The sequence below is a fragment of the Cimex lectularius genome, unplaced genomic scaffold, assembly GCF_000648675.2.
Source record: "Cimex lectularius strain Harlan isolate CLEC.00 unplaced genomic scaffold, Clec_2.1 scaffold87, whole genome shotgun sequence".
Classification (NCBI taxonomy): Eukaryota; Metazoa; Arthropoda; class Insecta; order Hemiptera; family Cimicidae; genus Cimex; species Cimex lectularius.
Window position 1 is genome coordinate 240,522 of NW_019392768.1, and position 6,025 is coordinate 246,546.

General features: G+C 33.8%; 1 long non-coding RNA gene across 1 annotated transcript; it reads left to right on the forward strand.

Moving 5' to 3' along the window:
* The first annotated feature begins 3,824 nt into the window (after window positions 1–3,824).
* LOC106667789 lies at window positions 3,825–5,249 on the forward strand. Its single transcript, XR_001340642.2, has 5 exons — window positions 3,825–4,185; window positions 4,248–4,414; window positions 4,480–4,649; window positions 4,713–4,883; window positions 4,949–5,249. It is a non-coding gene; the product is annotated as an uncharacterized LOC106667789 (long non-coding RNA).
* Window positions 5,250–6,025: the final 776 nt, after the last annotated feature.

The window sequence follows — 6,025 nt, forward strand, 5'->3', positions numbered from 1 at the left end:
ACTCGCTTTCACCACTTGCCAACAGTCACTTTTTTCTTTCAAACTTCTACTTTCTATATCCATGCAATCTTAAATCGTTCTCTATTCGCTGTTCTTACGTACATGTTGTATTGTGTATAGTGACGTACAATAAACAACCTGTCAGTTTCATTACTTACGACTAAAAAAAGGGTATCTTCTTCAACATCTTTTATCGTTTTGTTCAAATGTACAAAAACCTCGATTGAAGGGATGTTTTAAATTTTTTTCTTGTCTCATTCTTAGCATTTTTTTTCTTCAAAATATTGCAACTTTTGAGTTGAGTTTGGAATGGAACTCGACATGAGGGCATGAAGAACATTCGAAGGATGGGATAGGAAAAGGTCTCGAAAACGTATATTATTTTAAAAAAATATATAAAAAATAAGAGAGAGAGAGAGAAAGAGAAAGAGCGAGAGAGTGAGTGAGTGAGAGTGAGAGAGAGAGAGAGAGNGAGAGAGAGAGAGAGAGAGAGAGAGAGAGAGAGAGAGGAACTTACGTCCACGGTTTCAACTTATTTTATTTGGACATATTTGTAAATTAATTTTATTAAAAAAAAACAAGGTTTTCTTATTTATTAGGACTGAGTTAAAAAAATTAAATTAAAAAAGTGGTTCTTAACTTAGTGGACGGTATAATTCTAACAAATTTTATTTACTTAAACGTCGGCCGTTTTCTTCTGTATTCCGCCAAGTTTGGTTTCCCAATCAAATAACGTTGGCAGGGAGGGTAAAATGTACGGTGTAGTGACAAAAGGGGGGTAACTTTAGATAGGAGGTCAATAATATGATATCCAAAATATAATAAAAAATAAAAAATGGTAGAAACTAAATGAAAATTGCCAAAGAGCTTCACTGAAAGTGAATGAAATGGGGGGTAATTAAATTTCATATATATAAGTATTTGAATATTAGATATATCGTTTTTTTTAAAGATGAACGAAGATTTTTCAATTGTCTCAGCTTCATTTCTGCAAAAAAAGATGTTTTAGGTGGTGTACTGACTTTCTATTTTTTATTGTTGTACGTTGAGCTAATTTTTTTATGGTATTAGAACACGAAGCTTTTGGATACCTTTAAAATGAAAAAGTTTCTTTTTTTGTGGTACCGAATAATGGAAAAAACATACCTATATTATTTTTTTAAATTAAAAAATGGACTATAGTGTTTTATTATTTCAGTTGCTTTTAAAATCAATTTAATTATTTACTGTGTTGGTTTAAAATGTTTAAAATTTATTTAAAGCAATTAATTTGAAAACACGGCGCTAGAGGCCAACGTTTCCGCTAGACCGTAAAGTATTGCGGGTTTAGCATATTCAAATACGAATATTTGAAAGAGTACTGATTGGCTTATTAAAAATTATTTTATAATTATCTATCTCTTATTGTTATTTTAAAACATTAAGTGTTAAAAAATGCATCACAGTTTGAATTATAAAATGACCAACAAAAGGTTTTAGTAACTGGAACTATGGAGATTTTTCTATATCGTGTGTGCGAATTAAAAAAAATATATATTTTTTTATTAAACTAGAGTAAAATAAAATTATTTTATTTGACCTCAATAGCTAAATAAAAAATAAATTAATGAGTAAAACCACATTCATGACCACATATGGCAACAGTTTAGCCTGTAAGGAGAATTAATTCCAATTATCGTAAATTGAACAAATGGATTACATGTCGTTCCGTAAAACGAGGTCAAATATGTAAATTAAACCATGGGGATCAATCCATGATAAATTATAGTTTTGCTTTAGAAAAGGTTAACCCGACAATTTTAAAGCGATCGCGGGGAATTTATCACCGAATTTTACACAAAATAAATCCAACGTGGAGGCGAGAAATTTATTAGATGTTTAATTCTGGCTGGTCAATTTTTTCAAGTTTAGAAATGTTTTTCCAATGATGTAGTGGAATCACGAAGCTTTCCATTACTCTGAACGCTTTTGTTTTGCCGGGAACGGTGCCATCGGTTTTTGTTAACAAACCAATTTTTTTTCTCTTAACCAGACCCGTGTGTCGCTACATTGACGTCTCATATACACCATAATTGTCGGAAGGTTAAAAAAAACACTAAACTTTTCTGGAACGAGCTCAGATAAAATCATGTCTCTCTTTTATTTTCTTCCGATGTTGTTTTACTTTGTTAACCCTAATTTCGATAACTGTTTTGTATTTTTAGTGTTACGATCCTCTGCCTTTAAACAAACTCTTTTTAGTTTGATGAAAGAAAGTTGGTAAAGACAATTATTTTTTAATTTATAATTTATAAATTATCTACTTATTATTAATATCAGCGATACCCTCTATTACACAAAGCTGGCATCCTACAAGGAAGCATACTTGGATCTCTCTTTTACATTATATGTATTGCTGATATTCCTATCCTTCCACAAAAAATTCTCTCCTCTTTTGCTGACGATACAGTAATACTTTCCCCCATAAAGATCAAGTCACCGAATACCGAAACCGTCAAAACTATTTGAAGTGCCTCGACATTTAGTTCAAAAAGTAGAGAAATAAAATAAATTCAACTAAGAGCCAATATATTGACTTTATTCAGATGACTTACACGAGACAGACACAAACTGTTATCACCACTACTCGGTACAACTTCCAAACTTCCACTTCACTACAAAAGATTGATATAAACTGTGGTTCTCAAACCTATGTGAACTTATGGTGTCGAATTTTGTGGGTCAACAACCACACCAACTTCCAACACATCCTAAGATTTCAATCAAAAATCCTAAGACAAATGTTAACCTTCCTTTTATGTGTCAAACCTCATCCTCAAGTCAAACGAGACTTTAATATTCCTTTTCTTTTAAATGTAGCGAAAGCCTGTTAACAAAAATTCCAGCTCAGCTCCGCTACCATGTCAGATAATCCTCCCTGACTGAACGCCGATGGCCACGTGATATCCTTAAGTAATAACGAAGAAAATATTAAAAGTGAAGTCCTAGTAGTCATTATTTATTTACTCTAGAGGAAGCCAACTACTGGATGAGTTTTCTTCACGTTTTTCATGTTAATCATTTTGCTTTATAGCAATTTTACTGATGTAATTTTTTTACAGATGCGAAAAACAATATAAATATTTTATAAAACAAGATTTGGATAGTCAACGAAACTAATCTCGACCCAACGAATTAATCTCAATCCCAAGATGCATCAATAACTAATACCTAAAAACAAATTAAGACTCAAAATTTAATGGTAGCGAATAAAAAAGAAAATTGTGATATATTAGTCATAAATATTCCAATAGCAAGAAACTAAAATATGTACCAGAAAAGACCAGAGAGAATTTAACAATGGCACGCTTTTAAGATTTGTATTAAAAAAAAGTTCAAACGACATGTTTCATGTAACAATCAGCTTTAGAATGCTAAAAACATATGTAAATACTTATAGATTGTATATATTTAAGGATAGTAGTGTAGTAAATTCAGTATCTTCATAAAACATTAATTTTCATTTGAAGGCTATTTGACAGCTATTCATAAGATTTTTACTTTAATATATGTCCTCGCCTCTTAGCCAAGGTATTTCTTAATTAATTATTCTTTTTATGTAAGGTATTGTTTGAGATAAAAAGAATAATTAATGGAAAGAAGTAACTTGGTCAATTGACACTAAAACATAAATGGATTAATATTTCTTAATTGTTTGAATTTTATAAACCTATAACTGATTTATTTATTCCATTATATAAAAGAGGTAAATACTTTGATTGTTCAAACTTAATACAGCTGACCACTTTTTTAAATCATATGTTATAATTTTTTTGTATATATAATAAAAAATGAAATATCTGTAAAATGTTAATTCGTGTTTTGAAAAGAAAAATTTTCTTATTTAATAGAAGAAAAAAAGCCAGATATATAATGGTAATTTAGTTGGCAGCCGCGTTAAAAACAACAAATAAACGAAAACAAACGAAAAAAGAAACAAAATGCCTGTAACCAAGGTGATATTAAGTCTTCAAATTTTTTAAATCTTCATAAACAATTAAAGACTTACGCAGTCGAGTTGTATGTATTTCAACCGGAACGGTAGCACCGTGAAATGAAATGGATTCATAGGAAGGGCAGTTACAGTCGCCCTTTTCCAACGGCTGGACAAAGGCATGGATTACTGGAAGGACTCAGGTTCACACGGTAAGAAACCAAGGAATCGAATGCCTTTTTAAGTACTTGTCGCTTAATGCTTTTTCTTATAGGAGTCCTTCCTACTTATTCAGGGTGCCCGTCCGGCTAGGGTCTGCCTGGTCCTTTTTTTACAGAATTGTGTCCTGAATGAGCTCATAGGGAGGGCAGTTACCGCCCTCCCTGTCCAACCGCTGGACATAGTGCCAGGAAAAGGCTTGGAAGGACTCCGGTTCACACGGTAAGAAACCGAGGAATCGAATGCCTTTTAAAGTACGTGTCGCTTAATTTTTTTTCTTCTTATAGGAGTTCTTCCAACTTATCCAGAGTTCCCGTCCGGCTGGGTCCGCCTGATCCCTTCTTGTGACTTGTGTCCTGAATGAGCTCATAGGGAGGGCAATTACCGCCTCCTTTTCCAGCAGCCGGACTTAGCCTCGGGTTAGGAATGAATTACTGGAAGGACTCCGTTTCACACGGTAAGACAACAAGGAATACAATTCGTTTTTAAGTACTAGTCCCTTATTTTTTTCATATTTTAGGAGTCCTTCCTTTTCATCCCGGGTCCCCGACCGGCTGGGTCCACCTGGTACGTTCTTATAGAATTGTGTCCTGAATGAGCTCATAGGGAGGGCAGTTACCGCCCTCCTTTTCCAGCGCCCGGACTTAGCCTCGGTTTAGAATAGATTACTGGAAGGACTCCGGTTCTCACGGTAAGACAACAAGGAATACAATGCGTTTTTAAGTACTAGTCACTAAATTTTTTTTCTTATTTCAGGAGTCCTTCCTTTTCATCCAGGGTCCCCGACCGGCTGGGTCCGCCTGGTACATTCTTATAGAATTGTGTCCTGAATGAGCTCATAGGGAGGGCAGTTACCGCTCTCCTTTTCCAACAGCCGGACATAGCTCCAAGAAGAAACAACAGAAAACAGCAGACTGCTTTTCAGTAGACTACGTTGCAGAAATGAAAAGATTCGTGTTTCTACCGCACTATATTGGCTCGCACCATATGCAATATGTGATTTTTAAGCAATGGCCACTATCTTAATGTTTAATAAACACTCGTACATTTTCTTTAATGTTTAATAGTTAATGTATTTTCTTTGATATACATTTTATATAAAGTACTGATAAATGATTTAATTTTTGAACCAAATTTTATTCTGATATCTTTCCTACCACTGTAGAGTCTTTTTAGATAAAGCTGTACGTGCGTTGAATATATCCTCGATTACGTACATACACACATTCCGCAAGGATGTCATCTTTTGATAAAAAATCACCAGCGCCAAATATTAAGACCGCATGTACTTATTTTCAAAACGTCTCAAAAGATAGAACAAAACTAAAGTGTCTACGTGGTTGAAGGACCGAACGTGCTAAGGTCCCGTTCCAAGTTATGCCGAAGGGATATCATACTGTGCCGGTTGAGAACATTTATTTGAGTCACAAAGTGGTAAGATCTTGTCTGTAATCCTAACCGGGCACGCAGGCCCTCCCCTGGCAATAAAAGACGAGGGCGAGAAAAGGACTGAGGGGAGCCGTTGACCGTCGCCTTGGTGAAGTGATAATCTCGAATAACCGCAAATCCCTTTGTTCTACGACGTTTCTGACAGTTTCTCATTTTATTTCCCTTGATATTCTATAGGCCATAAGCTGTTCAAATAACACATTTGACTGCTGACATTTTCAGCCTTTCATAATGATTAATAACTTTGTAGCAAGATTTATTAAAGACAAAATTTCACAATTTTGGTAAAAAGATCCATTAAACATTTTTTATTTAAACCGTTTATTTTTCGATGTGGTTAATATTTAAATTTTTGAAAATATTTTGATAAGGCCTGCGAAAATA